The sequence below is a fragment of the Lynx rufus genome, unplaced genomic scaffold (assembly GCF_022079265.1).
Source record: "Lynx rufus isolate CCGP_SWC_20201006 ecotype Redwood Valley unplaced genomic scaffold, mLynRuf1.p SCAF_3, whole genome shotgun sequence".
Classification (NCBI taxonomy): Eukaryota; Metazoa; Chordata; class Mammalia; order Carnivora; family Felidae; genus Lynx; species Lynx rufus.
In genome coordinates, this window is record NW_025814845.1 from 38125481 (window position 1) to 38146045 (window position 20565).

General features: G+C 39.0%; 1 protein-coding gene across 3 annotated transcripts in view; it reads right to left on the reverse strand.

Moving 5' to 3' along the window:
* Positions 1 to 20565, reverse strand: part of FRYL (FRY like transcription coactivator) — a 303326-nt gene that overhangs the window by 222850 nt on the left and 59911 nt on the right. For all 3 annotated transcript variants that reach the window (XM_047091763.1, XM_047091761.1, XM_047091762.1), the window contains exon 2: positions 10351 to 10529. The gene's annotated coding sequence lies outside the window, so the exon portion shown is untranslated. The remainder of the gene's footprint in view (positions 1 to 10350; positions 10530 to 20565) is intronic.

Genomic DNA, 20565 nt, shown 5'->3' on the forward strand with positions numbered 1-20565 from the left:
AGAGACAGAAACAGGCAGAGCATGAGCGGCGGAGGGGCAGAGAGTGAGGGAGACACAGAATTTGAAGCAGGTTCCAGACTCTGAACTGTCAAGACAGCACACAGCCCGACAGGGAGCTTGAACCTGTGGACCAGGAGATCATGACCTGAGCCGAAGCCGGCTGCTTAACTGACTGAGCCACCCAGGCGTCCCAGCAGGGGACTTTAATACCCCACTTACATCAATGGATAGATCAGACAGAAAATAAGAAAACATCACCTTAAATGACATGTTAGACCCAACAGACCTGACAGATATATACAGAACACTTCATCCAAAAGCAACAGAATATACATCCTCAAGTATGTATGCAACATCCTCCAGGATAGATCAGGTAGGACACAAAACAAGTCTGAATAAATTTAAGGGGACTGAAATCCTATCAAGCATCTTTTCTAACCACAGTGATATGAAACTAGAAATCAAAAACAAAAAAGAAAGAAAGAAGGAAAGAAACCAGAAATCAATTTTTTTTTAAGTAAAAACAAAAGGTGGGGGAAGGAGAAATCATATTATGGCCAACAAATCACAGAGAAGGTTATTTTAAGACTAAGTTCAATCCTCTTCTGTTAATGTCTTCCTACTAACTTAAAAGTCCAAGAACAACTTTATAAAGGAAAGTGACATTCTTCTGTTTCAGCCAGAATTCTTAAAATAATCTTTAACTTAAAATGTTTCGCAAAGATGGATGCTCGCAGTTCAAATGCCAGTGATAATTCAACTGGCTGCAAAATTCGGTGTTAGCAGTCTCTACATTTATAGGGAAAACCTAACACAGTATACGAGTATCAATTGCCATATCTGTGGTTTCAAATGAAACTTCCTTCCACAGCACTTAAATCATCCTTTTTCTCCTAGGTCCCTGGTTTGATTCATTTCCTTTAATCTTGCTTTATGTTAAGACAATATTTGGTCCCTGGCTCCATTTAGTGGAGTTCAGGGTCATCAGAATAATGCCCTTGGAATGTTGTCTCTGAACCAACTTCCTAATATAGGTTATGCTCCTGTTCTTAAGAATTTTAATATATCCAAATCATAATGTCCAAATCGTAACAAGGCTAGATGTAAATACTAACTGGAAGATTTATTAGAGTAAAGCAAAAAAGGAAAGAAAAAAATTTTAAGCTTTCTAGAAACCTAACACCAGCTAGAGTATAATAAATAAAAATAGACCTACTTCTGCTACCTTTGTCGAGCCCAGTGGTTTATCAAGCTAGGTAGCGAAGGACACAATGAATAAGACAGATCTATGCCTTTATGGAATCTGAGACTCATCCAGTTCTAGGACCACCTCTCCTCAACTGTCCTAGAAGGAGAGTGTTATAGAAAGTTTCAATATGGTGCAAATGGGACTCATTGCAAAACAATAAGCACGTATCTTTTAATATATCGGACTTCTGTATTAAGGTTGTGATTGTATTTGAAACCGGAATACTCATGTAGGATTAGAAAGGAGAGGAAATAGAAGTGGAGAGTGCAAAGCTAGGAACTGAGTCACTTCTCCCACCTCATCAGGTTTTTCACCCTCGCTACTGGTTACATAAATCCTATGTGGAATGTAATCTTTCACTTAGGACAATTTTATCTCTTAAGCCTTTCATAAACCTGTCACACCATGAGCTACGTGAAACATTTTTTGTCTTATAGGTTCTCAGTTTGCAAAATAAAAACTTTCATCACTCCAAACTAAATGCAGTATGAAGATCACAGTACCAAGAGAGAATTTGATTCTTACCGATAAGCATCTGCCCTAGTTAATGTTTCAAAGTAATTTTTTTAACAAAATTATATTGCAGAAACTAAGACTTAATTGTCCTAATTTCAGCAAGCTCACTAAAAATTTCCATTAAGATATTTTTCCCTTAAAATAATATAACCAAAACACTTCCCGTTACTTTAATAGCGCTGAAACACCAAAAATTTGTCATGTGACTTTAGGAAATTTACTTTTAAAACAGATTTAGGAGGTTTAGACCACTGCATTTCCAATGACAAAAAGAAATCCCATTGAGGATGGAATTATTAAAATTATTATAATCTCCTGTTTTATTGCATCAATACGTATTAGAGGACAAAAATAGCCATTTAATTCAAGAAGTGATCCAAAGAGACTAAAAGTTACATTAATCTGTGAAAAGTCACATGTAAAACAAATCTATATAAACCCCATGTCCGTTATAATGAGAAAGGACCTCATCAGCACAAGGCATGTGGTACAGTTACACAATACTAAGCTATATTACCAGGCAAAGTGACTTAGTCTCATTTATAGGAGGAAAAGAGAGGGAAAGAGAAAGAAACATGAGAAAAAGAGGAAAACTTGTAAAAATAAAAGAAGATGGATGGGTACCTGGGTGGCTAAGTTGCTTAAGCATCTGACTCTTGATTTCGGTTCAGGTCATGACCTCATGACTCGTGTGAGCCCTGCATCGGGCTCTGTGCTGCCAGTGCAGAGCCTGCTTGGGAATCTGTGTCTCCCTCTCGCTCTGCCCTTCCCCTGCTCATGGGCACTCTCTCTCAAAATAAATAAACTTACAAAAAAAAAAAAAAAGATGGAGCACATAAGATCATTTTTTCCAAGTTTGCAGGCAGTAAATGATAGGACTCTTCTCTTCACAAAAGAAACATGCTGGCTGGCTCTGATATACAAACAAAATCACATATGAGAATCAAGTATACTAATATTGTCAACATGCAGACTAGTGCTTTCAAGCTAGCAAGATCCCAATAACAAGTTAGCCAAGTATAAGTTTGTCTACAAGACATCTCAGGTAAAAGAAGAGATTTAGATATGCTACATGGTCATGATTTTATTGGCCATTCTCCACCACCATAGAAATCAAATACTGAATGCTCTAAATGTGTCAGGAAGCCATCAAAATCCTCAAGGAGAAAGCAGTCAAAAAACCTCTTTGACCTCAGCCGCAGCAACTTCTTGACTCAACATGTCTCCAGAGGCAAGGGAAACAAAAGCAAAAATGAACTATTGGGACCTCATCAAGATAAAGCACATCCTTTGCTGTGCTTCCTCTGTACAGCAAAGGAAACAATCAGCAAAACTAAAAGGCAACTGACGGAATGGGAGATGACATATCAGATAAAGGGTTAGTATCCAAAATCTATAAACAACTTATCAAACTCAACACCCAAAAAACAAATAATCCAGTGAAGAAATGGGCAAAAAACATGAATAGACACTTCTCCAGAGAAGACATCCAGATGGCCAACCGACACATGAAAAAATACGCAACATCACCCATCATCAGGGAATTACAAATCAAAACCACAATGAGATACCACCTCACACCTGTCAGAATGGCTAACATTAATTAACAACTCAGACAACAACAGATGTTGGCGAGGATGCGGAGAAAGAAGATCTCTTTTGCCCTGCTGTTGGGAATGCAAACTGATGCAGCCACTCTGGAAAACAGTATGGAGGTTCCTCAAAAAACTAAAACTAGAACTACCCTACGACCCAGCAATTGCACTACTAGGTATTTATCCAAAGGACACAGATGTGCTGTTTCGAAGGGGCACATGCACCCCAACGCTTATAGCAGTGCTATCAACAATAGCCAAAGTATGGAAAGAGCCCAAAATGTCCATCGATGGATGAATGGATAAAGAAGATGTGTGTGCAGTAATACTGCAGAGTATTACTCAGCAGTCAAAAAGAATGACATCTTGCCATTTGCAACTACATAGATGGAACTGGAGGGTACTATGTTAAGCAAAATTAGTCAAAGAAAGACAAATATATGACTTCACTCATATGAGGAATTTAAGATACAAAACAGATGAACATAATGGAAGGGAAGCAAAAATATAAAAACAGGAAGGGGGACAAAACATAAAAGACTCATATATAGAGAACAAACAGAGTTGTTGGAGGGGTTGTGAGAGGAGGGATGTTCTAAATGGGTAAGGGGCATTAAAGAATCTATTCCTGAAATCATTGTTGCACTATATGCTAACTAACGTGGATGTAAATTAAACAATAAATAAATTTAAAAATAAATAAATATGTATAAGTCCCAGACTCCAAAGGCCCAAGAACCTGAAGCTAAAATGTCTGAGGACAGCAGAAGATGGAAATCCCAGCTCAAGGAGAGTGAGCAAATTCACTCTTCCTCTGCCTTTTTGTTCTATTTGGATCCTCAGTGGATTGGTGATGCCCACCCACAGCAGTGAGGGTGGACCTTCTTTACTCAGTCTACTCATTTAAATGCTAATCTCTTCCGGGAACACCCTCACGGACATACCCAGAAATAATGTTTTACCAGCTCTCTAGGCATCCATTAGCCTAGTCCAGATGACACACAAAAGTAACCAACACAGGGAGCCACCATGAGTTTTTGACGAAGTAAGTAATATGAATGGACCTGTGATTTCTAAAAGTTACCTTTAGAAGCATATGGGAAAGAAGGCTGAATGAGCAGGACCAGTTTGTAAACACCTACTGGAGTAGCCAACAGATAACTTTCTGAACTAAGGCTGTGGGAGACACCAACAAAGCACTGAAGTAGAACCGAAAGAAATTCACAACTGAACGAATGGGGGACCATCACTTTTCACAAATACGACCACAGCCTCCTAAAGTTCTCCCTCCCATACATTGCCCCACTACAGCTGGGAGTGATTGTTTTACAAACTAAATCAAGTTGCATCTCAAGGCCCTCCACCCTGCCTCCCTACATACCAAACTGGACTTTTCACTTCCCACACATTCAACTTCTTTCCTGCCTCAGGATCCTTCACTCACTGTTTTCCTTTATCTGCAAACTGGCGGCACCCTAACCTGTCTTCAAATCTCAATCTGAATGTCCCTCCCTCAAAGACCTACCCACCTAAACTCTCTAGTCTAGTACCATGTCCCAACCTTTAGAGTCTCTCTTGGAATACTTACACACATGCAGACATGGGTTTATGTATATATTTGATTAATATCTATTCCCCATTAGACTATTCCTAAGACGTAGGGTTATAACTATTTGTTACCTATACCTAGCCCAGTACCTGGCACCTGGCAGGTACTTAACAAACACCTGCTGGGGGTGCTTGGGTGGCTCAGTCGATTGAGCGTCCAACTTCAGCTCAGGTCATGATCTCAAAGTTCATGGGTTCAAGCCCCACGTCGGGCTCTGTGCCGACAGCTGGGAGCCTGAAGCCTGCTTTGGATTCTGTGTCTCCTTCTCTCCTGCCCCTCTCCCATTTGTGCTCTGTCTCTGTCTCTCAAAAATAAATGTAAAAAAAATAATAATAATAAATTTCTTAAAAAAAAAAAAACAAAAAAACCAAGCACGTGCTGAATAATAAATATACCACAAGAGACCACTTTGAGTTCTTGACTGGGAAAATAATAATGCCATTACCTAATAAAGGGAACACAGGAACATCAAATCTGTGGATAAAGTGGAATTCTACCTGGGGAATATTGAGTTGAAGAAATAGTGAATTAGGTCTGAGCTGTAGAATCACCAGTGAATGATCACTCAGCCAAAAGAATAAATGTAACATTACTGGAAAAGGAGAAGCAAAATAAAGCAAGCTATGAGCAGATAAGACAAACCTCTATTTAAGTGGGAGGAAGAAGAAAACAGACAAAAGGTTTATATTCCTAATATGTAAAGGGCTTATAAAATAGCAAATATCAACAAACCTGAAGAAAACGAGGCTTAAAAAAATGGACAGTTAACAGTAAAGAAAAATGCAAATGCCTCCTAACCATATAAAAATATATTCAGCCCAATGTGTACCTCAAGGTAAACTTGGTATAAGACTATCTTTAAAAAAAATTGTTGTTAATTTAAATGATTCTAAAACGTGTATAGGGCTCCTGGGTGGCTCAGTGGGTTAAGCATTCGACTTCAGCTCAGGTCATGATCTCCCAGTTTGTGAGTTTAATGCCCACATTGGACTCTGTGCTGACAGCTCAGAGCCTGGAGCCTGCTTCAGATTCTGTGTCTCCCTCTCTCTCTGCCCCTCCCCCACTCAAATTCTGTCTCTCTCAAAAATAAATAAACATTTAAAAAGTAAATAAAATAAAATGTCTATAAGGAAATTTTTAAAGTTAAAGATATTCAATTTCACGCATGAGATGAGTGAAATTAACATAACAGTGATATTCCATTCAGTAAAAAAACAAAAGTTTGACAACATATTGTGTTGCTGAGGTTATGCATAGACAAATAGGCACTTTCACACATTACCAACGGGAACACAGAGACACATGAGGCACCCAGTTCTGATAGTATTATCCCTGGTGTCATTGAGAACCAGAATTCTTAGCTAAGAAAAAAAGATACAGATGTAAAATAAAAGACTGAGCAAAAATCTTATAGAGCTGAAACAGAATTGGAAATATCAGTATAAACTCATGAGGTTCTTAATCTTAAAAAAATTTTTTTCCTAATTTTGACAACTGAAAAGATCTAGTGACGATGGTCAATCCATTAGAAATAAGAACCTCTAGAGGCCAGATTGTAGTCTTGAAATCCTACTCCCCAGTAAAGGAATCAGGGGTCCTTTTGGGTCCAGCGATATCAGGTGTAGAGAGGAAATGTACATGATGTGCCTAGAAATCCCTGTCATACCAGATAATCAAAGAAGCTATCACAAACTACTAGAGTCATGTCAAAATAACTCAGCAACTTTAAAAGGCTCCCACTGGTCCAAGATTAAATAATTTAAGCAGAAAAAAAAAAAATGAATTTTTCAAAAGTCAGTATGTTTAAATCTAAGAGTCCATAATGAGTCTAGGGAAGAAGAGGCGACCCTAACTGATCACCATTGGAGAAGGCTAATATAACCAACTCATTGTTTTGAAATTGGTAAGTCAGAAGAAACTATCAAGCTTTTCTCCAACCTTTCCTATACATACTGCACTACTAGGTAACAAATAGTACATAAGGAACAGTTTCCCTTTATAGAAGATTTCACATAATAAGTGAACAGTAAAGTTACAGTGTTACGTCTTGCAACCCCTAATTATTTAATAGACCTAAAGCAGGGAGCCCACTGCCTGTTTTTGTAAATAAAGTATTATTAGAACACAGCTATGGCCATTCATTCACATTTTGTCTATGGCTACTTTCCCACTACAAGGGCAGAGTATAGTAACTGTATCAGAGGAGACCAGATGGCCCACAAAGCCTAAAAATACACTATCTGGCCCCTTACAGAGAACATTTGGCATTCTCTCATCTAAAGCATTGAGCATAAACGGCAACTAATCAGCATTAAGAGAGACGACTAAACACTTGTGTACCAGACAGACACTTGCCAAAAGAAATTGAACCTGAATCTGAGCAAATCTCCGGATCCAACTGCCAATTAACAAGAAAAACAAAGGACAGAGGAATATGCTTATTTTTTTTAAGACTGCATTTTTAAGTAACCTCTACACCTAACAACTCACAACCCCAAGATCAAGAGTTGCATGCTCCACAGACTAAGCCAGCCACGCACACTGACAGATGAGTACATTTAATCACTTCACAGGAATGTAATCAGGAACATCCACATCTACGGCCCAAAGACCCAATTTGCTCAACAAAAATTTTAAGGACACAAGGCAGGGGAAACTTAGGAGAAAAATCAACTAATTGCAATGAAGGGAGGGCTTATCTAGATCCTGATTCAAACAGCTCAACTGCTTTGGAAATGTATGAAATAATCAAAATTACCACGAACTGCACATTTTATTACATTGGGATTGTTGCTGTTTTTTTTTTTTTAAAGATGGTAACGGTATTGTGGTTGTATTTTTTAAAAGAAGATCTACTTTAAGAATACATACTGGAATATAAACAAATTATATGATGTATAGGATTTGCTTTAAAATAATACAGAGTGGGAAAGAAGTCCATGGAAGAGAAACAAACAATTTGGCCATGATTTGATAATTATTAAACCTGAGTGATGAATACAAAGGGGTTCATTACACTAGCCTGTTTACTTTTTACAAGTTAAAATTTTTTTTCCATAATAAAAATTAAAAATAAGGCAAAATCTTTCTTATTCAGACACAGAAAAAAATCTGATGGAAAAAGGTCAGGAAGTATGCTAGATCACCCCAAAAAGGCAACTGGACCATGACAAGGTGTGGGATCTTTCAAAAGAAGGGTAAGAAGCCAACTTTGAAAAGAACCAGTTCAGAGATCAAGCAAATGACTTTTACAAACTGAGTTATGTGCCCTTTTCCAACTATTTTCAAGCACCTAGAAAAAGGATATATATGGCCAACGAACTTAGGTTTGAGAACTAATTAAGATGTGTTCCTCAGAGTTTTAAAAAGGCAAGAGAGGGGCGCCTGGGTGGCGCAGTCGATTAAGCGTCCGACTTCAGCCAGGTCACGATCTCGCGGTCCGTGAGTTCGAGCCCCGCGTCAGGCTCTGGGCTGATGGCTCAGAGCCTGGAGCCTGTTTCCGATTCTGTGTCTCCCTCTCTCTCTGCCCCTCGCCCGTTCATGCTCTGTCTCTCTCTGTCCCAAAAATAAATAAACGTTGAAAAAAAAAAATAAAAATAAAAAATAAATTAAAAAAAAAAATAAAAAAAAAATAAAAAGGCAAGAGACCATAAGATGTAAGAATGACCGTGGAGTTTGGGTGAGTGGAAAGCTAATGAGGCTAGGAAACAGTCCACCTGGTTAAAGAAAACAAAACAAAAACAAAAACAAATGCCAAGAAACTACAAGTCAAAATTAATACTAAAAACAGATTTAAGAAGTGGGATGTGACAGAGGGTTATGATCATGACAGGAAGCTTGCCAAAGCCTCAGAAATTAGAAGTCTTCCAGGCGATGGTGAGGTCTAAGGTACGAAGTGATGGGGTGTGCGCAGCAGGCAGAACTTTTGGATTCCAGTCCTGATGAACGAATGCTGGGTAACTAATCGGTTTCAGCTCCCTGCCAAAGAATCACACCCTTCTCCCAAGCTTATTTCAACAGGTAACTGTATGTGTAAAGGTCCCAGGATTGGGAGCTCTGGTCTAAGACGTAGTGATATTGGAAAATCAGTAAGATGAAAATGATGGATGCTAGAAGTATCAAGGAAGCAGGATGAGAGCCACCAACATGATAAAAGAGACAACATCAGAGTCAAATAAAGGAAAATTCTAGAGGTCAATAGAAGAGAAGGATAAAAAATGTGGAGAGAAAGAATGAAAGACCTCAACTTCCAAACAAAATGATTAACTGAAAAATGTTGTGTTAGTGAAGGCGTTATTGTAACCCCACACTTCCAAGAACATAGTCTAAAAATCCATCAAATAGGTTACAGAAGAAAGGTATCCTCAAAAAACCAAAAAATCTACCAATTTGTTCATTATGATCATAAAGTGTTAGATGTATGAAAATACCAAAAAACCTGAAAAAACATTTAGTTTATTTCGCTCATTTCACAGATGAGAAAACTGAGGTCTACTAAGGCTAATTAACCTGCACTCAAGAACACCATACAATTAATGATCAGAACTAGGGCTAAAATGTACCCCATTCTTCACTCACCCTCTTGACCTTGCATCCTCATTTAATGCCATGGTTTCCATTTGGTGACTGACTTCTCTACAACACTAAACGCCATTATATATTTTCATGCTTCGATAGCAGGCATTTGATAAATATTTGTCCCCTGACACTCAAAGTGAGCCTAGTTCAATGATTTTCTTTCAAAGGTCCCCCATATCAACAACTGGTTCTGCTCACTTTTACTCCTCTGCCCCCCAACAAAAAGGTACTGAGGAAATCTCAGAGGTGTTCAAAAAACATGTCGGCTAACTAGCATCCATGCTTCCAAAAAATGTTAGAACGCGAAAAGGCACACATAGTGCCCGGGGGAAAAAAAAAAAGAGTTGACGTCACTCTCCTCTTATCATCTCCAAAAATGTGTCATTACATAATGTACACATCAGTGGGAAGTAAGACGATGTTCTTGACCGGATGGACTCAAAGCACCTAAACTGACAGGAAAAGACCGCAACAGGATAAACTACCTCAGTCTTACAATAAGGGATTATGGAGAATGCACGGAGTACAGACTTCACACACGTTTACGTATTTTTAATGTACTCTCTATAAATGTTACATATAATCCTGGACCTAGAATCTCATGGAAGGAATGTTCTGAGCCTCCAAAAACCTGATGTTACTGCTATTTTTAGATGTGATTTTTTTTAAGTTAGCAAAAAAAAAAAAAAAAAAAAAGCAGGTATTATAAGAAGAGAAGGCATCATAGAGGGGAAGGCAATTCACACAAAAATTATCTTTACAAACTTCTATTATTCTTTTTTAAAAAAAGTACGTATCCTTACCACTTAGAAAGGGTTGTTGAGGCACAGAGTTTGTAGAAAAGACACCAATTTTGGAAAGGATCCATCTAGAAGCTTTTTTGACCTGGAGCTTGTTGTACTTTATAGGCACGCAAGTGGGCACAGTAGTGCAAAGCCGTAGTGATTCACCATGTACGAAGCAGAATATGGAATGTTCAAGGCTGGAAGATAAAAAAATAGAGAAAAGGAAAATACTCGGGCTGGTTATTAGTAGCACCCATGTTTAAAACAAAAGGTGTCCCATTTTAGTGGTTTTTATAGAACAAATATCATTACTGAAGCTAAGTTTTTATAACTGAGAACTTGCACAAGAAGAACTTACTTATATAAGTATCTTAACTACGTAGGGAAAGAATCTATCTGGAGAGAGAAAACAAGAAAATGAGAATTAGTCTTCCAAAGGCTCTAAATTAAAGATTTCTTTGCCACCCATAACTTCTTTGTCAAATACATTATAAATTTCCCTACCATCTAAACACAATTACCTGTTTCTTAACGAAACAAGGAGGATCATCAAAGGAGTGCTTCCACAGTACTTGAGGATATATACCTTATAGGACTTGGGGTAATGACCCCAGAACGGCCTTTATTTCAAAAGGTACCCCGAAAGTACCCCAACAAATAAGCACCCTCTGTTCCTGGTGGTGGTGTCAATATCTACAAAGTTAGGAATGAATTTATCCTTTGACCCAACAATCCTCTTTCTGGGACATTCTCCTACACACGTACTTGTACACTCATAAAGTATACAGCAAGATTGTTGTGAGATTGTTTGTAAAAGTGAAACACTGAAAACAACCCAAGTTACACATGATCTAGCAATTCGACTCCTGGGTATATAACAAGTGATAAAATACATCCATGCAAAAATAAAAACGTAAGTGTTCACAGTAGTGTTATTTGTAATAACCAAAAGGCAGAAACAAGACAATGGTCATCCACTTTTATAGCAATTTGACAGAGTAAATTTATGTTCCTTGAATATAATGATAAAAAGGGTGGGCTTGTATTTTATGTATCATATTTAAAGAAAAAAAAAAGACAATGGTCATCAACTGATGAACAGATAAATAAAATGTGATAGATCCCATCCAATGGAATATTTCTGCCACAAAAAGGAATGAAGTAATGATACATGCTACAGCATAGATGAATCCTAAAAACTATGCAAAGTCAAAGAAGCTAGTCACAAAAGGCCACATATTACATGATTCTATTTATATGAAATGCCTAGAATAGACAAATCTACATACAGAAAAAACAGATTAGTGGTTGAAGGGCTGCGGGGGAGAGGAAGATGGGGAATGACTAATGGGTATACTGTTTCTCTCAGTTTCCAGTCACTTGCACTCTGACCCAATACTAAATACTAAAATACTCTTCCTAATGACTTTGAAAGAATTTTAAGTGCCCATTCTAACTTGTATCTGACCTCCCCTCTCTCACTACTCCAATGAACCTCAGATTGCTGCCAAGTGCACAACTAGGATCACAAAATTCTCTGGTTTGGTAGTACAGTGGTACTCCTAATTCCTACAGAATAAAGTTCAGAAATTAATTAGCCTCAAAGTCAAGATCCTAATGGCAGAGAATAAACTACGAGCACATCTCCCTAATATTCTCTAGACTACAGACAAGCTGAACTCTGCTCCATGCAAACATATCCCATTCCTACACCCACATCTTTTTTCCATCTGGAATGCCCACCCTTTGTTTCCATGCACTGAAATTCCTCTAAAATCATTTTTAAAGCAAAAAATCACTTATCCGACCAGAGCATTGGATTTCTCAACTCTCACACCTTCAAGGACTAGTTTACAAAGACTATAAAGGGTACTGCAAGTATTGTAAGTATGAAGTATAAACTAAGAAGAGCCAACATATATCACTCAACAAATGTTACTGCTATTCACTCAACAAAGTAACCAATAAATATTTTTTAAATTGACATACAAAATTAAAAAATTGTGTTTTCCAGCCATACTACACTCTTGGCTCTAGAAGCAACAGTTTAAGGTTTGACACCTTTGAAAGTCATGATGATGAGAATTTCTGATCATCAACAGGTTTCAATTACGCGGAATCTCATACAGATTCATGATGTAAGAGCAGCAACCCATTATTTCTTTATTTAATCAAGAGCCAACTTGATTCGTAATCATTTTACAATATATGTCATAAGTCATTATGATGTATACCTTAAATGTATACAGGGGTACATGTCAGTTATACCTCAATAAAAAGGGGGGGGGGGCAATTTGATTCACTTTATTCAGTAATATCCACCAAAAATAGGGAAAGAGGGCAAGCCTTACCAAAAGACAATAGTTTCATTATCTTTTTTAAATTGTGGCAAAATGCACATAACATATAATTTACCATCTTAATCATTAAGTGTGCAGTCAGCAGCATTAAGTACATTCACACTATTTGCAAACAGCACCACCACCCATCTCCAGAACTCCTTCTATCTTGCAAAACTGAAACTTTGTGCCCATTAAACACTAACTCCCCATTCTCCCGCCTACCCCCACCTCCCCCCCCCCCCCCCCCCCCGGCCCAGCCCCTGGTAACAAGCATTCTCCCTTCTCCTTTCTCTATCAAGGAATCTGACTGCTCTGGGAACCTCACGCAAGCGGAACCACACAGGATTTGTTCTTTGTGACTGGCTTATTTTACTAAGCATGATGTGCTCAAAGTTCATGAGTGTTATCATTTTTCATTAAGAACTTCAAAACCACAGAAAGGACATGGTTTAAACAGATTCTAGTTTAAACTCATGGTTTAAACATACTCTATACCCTAGAGATTTAGAAGACTCAAATTACAGAAAGAAAGGAAAAAGAAGAATAACAGGTACCAGATAATCCAGTCTGATACCAGGCATTCTGCTCCATACAACTCTGAGGAGGTAGTGTTATTATTATTCCCGATTGGTAAATGACAAAAAGGGGGCCCAGGGGACCATGCGGTATTAGGTAGGCCTCCCATGCTACTTTCCTATTTCCATTTTGTTCTTACCTGACATATATCCATATATCCATTTATTTATCTCCTTATGTGCCAATTATGTGTAGACCAAAAACACTGAAAATCACTACTTTAGTCGAAGGGTCACATTTATATAACAAAGTTGTGTCTATTATACAACATAGTTTAAGCATCTTACAATCTCTGGCTTTTCTGAGATGTTTGTCCATAGGTACACTTTTTTTTTTAATGTTTATTTTTGAGAGCCCAAGTGACAGAGCACGAGCAGGAGAGGGGCAGAGAGAGAGGGAGACACAGATTCCGAAGCAGGCTCCAGGCTCTGAGCTGTCAGCACAGAACCCAACACGGGGCTCAAACCCACGAACTCCGAGATCATGACCTGAGCTGAAGTTGGATGCTTAACTGACTGAGCCACTGACTGAGTTTATACTCTGGTGGAGAATATGGTAATGAAGCAAATACATTAAGGGGTTATTTATTTATTTACTTACTTAACATTTATTTATTATTGACAGAGAGAGAGAGAGAGAGAGAGCATGCGCATGGGAGGGGCAGAGAGAGAGGGGGAGACACAGAATCCGAAGCAGGCTCCAGGCTCTAAGCTGTCAGCACAGAGCCCGATGCGGGGCTCGAACCCACAAACGGCGAGATCATGACCTTAGCCAAAGTCAAATGTTCAACCGGCTGAGCCACCCAGGTGCCCCCATAGGTACATTTCTTTAGATACTCAGAAATTAGGAGACTTTATTACTGCCAAAGATATATTTAGAGATTTTTACCCCCAGCAGGGAGGGGAGGTGGAAGGCATTGGAAGGCCAGGGTAGAGGATAAAATTCCAAATGAAAAGTCCAAGCAGGCTTGTTTTCCAGTGAGCCCAAATCTGTTAGAACATTCTTATGTTCTATAAGTTTTATTGTTTCCATCAAACTTCACCTGAGGACTTTTCTACTAAGCATGAGTTTACAATAGAAAGGGCGATATCACAAGGTTGTGATAGTCTACTTACACCTTAAATATATTCTCCCTATAATATTAGCTATATTTACAGTAATTTGATTTCCTTCTGCTTCAGAATGAAAGTAAATATTCCCACCATCCTGTATTGCTATATTTTCTCCCTCAAATTAGTTACGACTTTTATTACATTTCAAGACATTATGAATTAAATACCTAACATTTAACTTGCTTAAATTATTTTTTCATAATTTAAATTACAGCAAGTACATCCACAATTAGAATATAAAATGTTATGAAGCAAAATCTGATTTTTAAGGACTCTGACTAAATAAATCCCCACTTATAACAAAGTCTACAATTCCCACTAATTTCTTGTTTGCAGAAAATAATTTGTTTTGAGCACAATATGAGCACTCTTACTCATAAGAGAAGTACTGTGTTCACAAAATAATTTTATCTTCGCTGATATAATAAGAAGTCAGTGGTTTCCTTTTTGTGGTAAACAATGGGTCTTAGGAAACACATTCCTGCTAAATGTCTTTTACATTTTTTTTTAACACACAATTGGTTCAACTTCCTAATAATCACCATTTACCAGAAATGTGAAAGATAAAAATCTATCAAGATACACAATGAAATTAAGCAAGCCAAAAAGAGAAAAAGAAAAGAAAATTACAAAGAGGGCAGGGTGGAGAAAACTTCCAAACCAACACCAACCATCTCCAAGCTACTTTTTAAAACTGAGAGTATCAGGGAGCCCGGATCTATGCTGAGAATGTGGAGCCTGCTGGGGATTTTCTCTCTCTCTCTCTCTCTCCCTCGCTCTCTGCCCCTTCCCTGTTCATGCTTGAGCTCCAGCTCTCCCTCAAGTAAATAAATGAAAGTTATCAAAAATATTTGAAAATTGGGGCACCTGGGTGGCTTAGTTGGTTAAGGAACCAACTTCGGTTCAGGTCATGATCTCACAGTTGGTGAGTTCGAGCCCCACGTCAGGCTCTGTGCTGGCTTTAGATTCCATGTCTCCCTCTCTCCCTGCCCCTCCCCCGCTCACGCTCTGTTTCTCTCTCTCTCAAAAAAGAAAAAGAAAAAGAAAAAATATTTTTTAAAAAACTGAGAATATCGGTTTCAAGGTGACAAAAATCTACATCTTTTTTCTACATTCCCAAGGGACCATGCCCATCAGCATACAAACATATTATATGATCCCTACCTTAAGGGGAGAAAAAAAAAGAGGCCTCCCATGATACTGTGATTTATACTAAGAAATACATATTTGGTCTTCATCCCATTTCTGGTACAGGACTCTTAAAATCCTTAGAATTTCCTAAGTGATGAGAGACTTAAAGGTGTCTTTTGTTGTTAATGAGGTGACTTGGGGGCCACACCTAAGGATCCGAACTAATTGCCAGGAGAAGCAACCATATGATTAGAGGGCTGGAACTTTCAGTGTCACCTTGCCCTTCACCTGGCGTCAGGGGGGAGACTGGAGAATGAATCCATCGCCAACGGCCAGAGATATAATCAACATGCCTGTGTCATGAAACCTACATGAACACACAAAAGGATGAGGTCTGTCTGGAGAGCTTCCGGGTTGCATTATGTGCAGACAAAGGGACAGTGGCACACTCTGAGGGCAGGGAAGGTCTGGGCCCTCTCCCCATATCTTGCCCTGTGCAGCTCTCCCACCTGGCTGTCCCAGCTCTGTATCCTTTTATAATAAACTAGTAATCTAATAAATAAAATGCTTCTTCAAGTTCTGTGAGCCACTCCAGCAAATGAATTGAACCTGAGGAGGAATTTTCTGGAACCTCTAACCTACAGCCAATAGGTCAGAAACCCAGGTAGACAACCTGGACTGGTGTCTGAAGTGTGTCTGTGAGGGTGGGAGTGGACATGGGGACATGGTCTTGTAGGACTCGGTCCTTCAACTGTAGGATCTGCTGATATGTCCCAGTAGTGTCGGAACTGAGTTGAATTGTAGGCCACACAGCAGGTGTCTGAGAATTGCCTGGTGGTGTGGGAAAAGCCATGCATACATACACACACATCTGGAATTGATGACCAGAACGTCTACCTCCCTTGACCACAAAACCCCTGTCCATGACTAGAGCATCTCTCTGCTCCCTGTTGTGGTAAAAGTCTCCCACACAGTTGTCTCTGTACAGTATTTTACTAGCTTCTCTTCACCCTCTTTTCTCATCTATCCATTGCAAGGCTTTCTACCTTCCAGTCCACAGGACTGTTTGTTGATGTCACTAATGACCTCCATGCCTCATGAAATCTAAAGGTCAATATCAGGCCTCATCTCAGTGGACTCCACAGCAGCACTTCCCTCCCTCCTTTTTGAAAGACTGTCTTCGCCTGGACTGCAAAATGCCACACTCCTGGTTTTCTTCCTCCTCCTATGAGATGGTCTTCCTCCACCTCTTTCCCAGCTCAGAACACTGAAGAGCCCAAGGTCAGTTGTTGGCCTTCTTGTCCACTGACATTTACCTCTAAGTGACCTTATCCAGTCTCAAGGCCTTAAATTCAAATTTGGGATTTGTCAGCATATAGATGGTGTCTCTAACCCCACTCTCTCTCCTGAGCACTAAGCTCAAAAATCCAACCATCCATTTGGACATCAAATAGGATCTCAAACTCAACTCTTTACACATCTCCTTAAATCTTCACCTGCCCCCAACATTGTACCTCAGTAATAATACCATCATTCTTCTAGAAGTCACTACTTCATCCTAACAGAAAGTAAAAAGATGAACTGAAAAAACGATAACTCTTCTTAGATGCAGGAGAACAGTGAGGTCATAGGGCAAATCAGAATTCCCAGAATTGAAGAAACAGACAAATACAGAGTCACAACTTATGGAACAGAAACCTCCATGGAAATCAGTGCCAGGGTAAGAAAACCTGAACTTTAACTGACAATTTGCTGGAGGTTCAGTGTGGACAACTTTGAGAGATTAAAAACTCCAGGAAGACCCAGTCATAGGAAAAATTCTACACTTTTATTTATGAGTTTTATCTCCAAGAGCTAGACCTGGTTCTCATAATGAATATCAGAGAAAAATCCCTTCATGCTTCTCAGTGGGAGGGGGTGGGGGTAAGAATATTCCAAAGCATTCAGTTCTTAACAAGGTCAGTCTTTAGGAGAAACTATTTAACCAAAGCCTAACTGACCTGGGGGAAAGGAAATACCCAACGTCAGCCCACTCTAGCCATCCTTTCCTACCTAAGGGGGTAAAGGGAGAACTGAGAAGCACTTGTGAAATTCACAGTCCAGAGGCACAGGCTCACTAACACACTGACACCTCATCATAGAACCACAGAACACTTCTCTCCCCCCACCTTACCACATTACTGGAGGTCTATTTACAGCCATTTACTCAAAATCAGTACATCATGTCCAGCTATTAAGAAAAAAATTACAATGCATACTAAAAGAAAACACACACACACACACACACACACACACACACACACACGGTTCGAAGAGACAGAGTAAACACCAGAATCAGACTGGGATATGGCAGGAATGTTGGAATTATCAGGCCAGCAATTCAAAACAATTATGATTTATATATTTTCAGGGCTCTAATGGATAAATTAGACAGCATGCAAAAAGAAAGGGTCAATGTAAGCAGAGAGATGGAAATTCTAAGAACCAAAAGAAACAACTAGAGATCAAAAACACTAACAGAAATGAAGAATGCCTTTAACTGGTTTACTAGTAGCCTGAACTTGGCTGAGGAAAGAATCTCTGAACTTGAAGACAGCTCAATAGAAACTCCCCCCCCCCCAAAAAAAATAGATTAGAAAACTAAAAAGAAAAAAGAAAAAAGACTGGGGGCACCTGAGTGGCTCAGTCAGTTAAGCATCCAACTTCAGCTCAGGTCATGATCTCACAGTTTGAGTTCCAGCCCCACACTGAGCTCACTCCTATCAGCACGAGCCCACTTCAGATCCTCTGTCCCCCTCTCTCTCTGCCCCTCCCCCGCTCAAAAGTGAATAAAATATTTTTTAAGTTAAAAAAAAAAGAATTAGTTGTATCAATTTAAAAAAGAAACAAAAAAGGCTGGGAAAAAAACAAAGAATAGAATATCCTAGAACTGCAGGACGACTACAAAAGATGGCACATATACATAACAGGAATAATAGAAGAAGAAAGAAAGGAACAGAAGAAATATTTGAAACAATAATGCCTGAGAATTTTTTCGAATTCACGTCAGATACCAAACTACAGATCAAGGAAGCTCAGGGACCACCAAGCAGGATACGTACTAAAGAACTACAACCGGGGCGCCTTGGTGGCTCAGTCGGTTAAGCGTCTGACTTCAGCTCAGGTCATGATCTCACACTTCATGGGTTCGAGTCCCACGTCGGGCTCTGTGCCGACAGCTCAAAGCCTGGAGCCTGTTTCAGATTCTGTGTCTCCTTCTCTTTCTGCCCCTCCCCACTCTCATGCTCTCTGTCTCTCTCTCAAAAAATGAATAAACATTAAAAAAAATTAAAAAAAAAAAAAGAACTACAACCAAGCATATCACACTCAAACTACAGAAAATCCAAAATAAAAAGTCCTGAAAGAAGCCAGACAAGGTAAACACCCTACCTAACGAAGGAGCAAAGATAAGGATTACATCCAATTTCTCAGAAACCATGCATGCAAAAAGAGAGTGAAGTGAAATATTCAAAATGTCGACAGGAAAAAACCACCTAGAATTCTGTACCCTGCAAAATCATCCTTTAGAAATGATGGAGAAATAAAGACTTTCTCAAACAAAAACCAAGGTAATTTGTTGCCAGCAGACCTGTTCATGTACATAAAGAAAGGAGAAGCATCAGGGAAGGGGTAAGGAAGGTAAAATTAAAACTTCTCCTTATTCTTTTTTTTTTTTTCAACGTTTTATCCATTTTTTTTGGGACAGAGAGAGACAGAGCATGAACGGGGGAGGGGCAGAGAGAGAGGGAGACAGAATCGGAAACAGGCTCCAGGCTCTGAGCCATCAGCCCAGAGCCTGACGTGGGGCTCAAACCCACGGACCGCGAGATCGTGACCTGGCTGAAGTCGGAAGCTTAACCGACTGCGCCACCCAGGCGCCCTCCTTATTCTTAATTGAGCTAACAACAGTTTGTTCAAAGCACTAGCAACAATGTGTTCAATTACGTATGCTTATGTAGATGAAATGAAAAACTGCAATGATACAAGTAAAGGGAAGGGTAAGAGGAAACAGTATAGCATTATTTGAAAGTGGATTTAGATTAGTTGTAAATGTACATTGCAAACTCTAGGGCAATTACTGAAAACAATTTTTTAAAGTACAATTAATATGATAAGAAAGGAGGGGCGCCTGGGTGGCTCAGTCGGTTAAGCGTCCAACTTTAGCGCAGGTCATGATCTCATGATTCATGGGTTCGAGCCCCACGTCAGGCTCTGTGCTCACGGCCCAGAGACTGGAGACTGCTTTGGATTCTGTGTCTCCCTCTCGCTCTCCTCCCCTCCCCTGCTCATGGTCTGTCTCCCTCTCTCAAAAATAAACAAACATAAAAAAATGCTAAGAAAGGAGAGAAAACATAATTATATAAAATGCTCAACTTAAAACCATAAAAGGCAGAAAAAGATTAGGATACAAAACAGAGAACGCAGAACAAGGTCACAATCAGAAACAGTAACAAATATGATAGTTATTAATCCAACAACAGAAATAATCAATTTGAACATCAATTGTCTAAATGCACCAATTAAAAGAAAGAGACTGGCTCAAAAGAGCAAACAACAAGGCAGATTGCCAACAAGAAACTCACTTTAAATATAAAGAGACATATGGATTAAAGTAACTGCATGGAGAAAGATATGCCATGCTAAACACTAATAAAAAGAAAAATGGAATAGCTATATTACTTTCATACAGAGCAGATTTAAAAGCAAGGAAAGTTATCAAGGATAAAGAGGACAACTACGTAATGACAAAAGGGTCAATGCTCCAAAACCTAACAATCTTCAATGTGTATATGTCTAACGAACATCAAAATACATGAGGCAAAAACTGATAAAACTGCAAGGAGAAATAAATGAATCTACTATTATAGTTGAAGATATCAACACTCCTTTCAGAAATGAACAGATTTAACAGGCAGAAAATCAATAAGGACATAGTTGAACTCTACAACACCATCAATCAGCTGGGTATAATTGACATCCCTAGACCACTTCATTCAGCAAGAGCAGAATAACACTCTTCTCAAGCTCACATG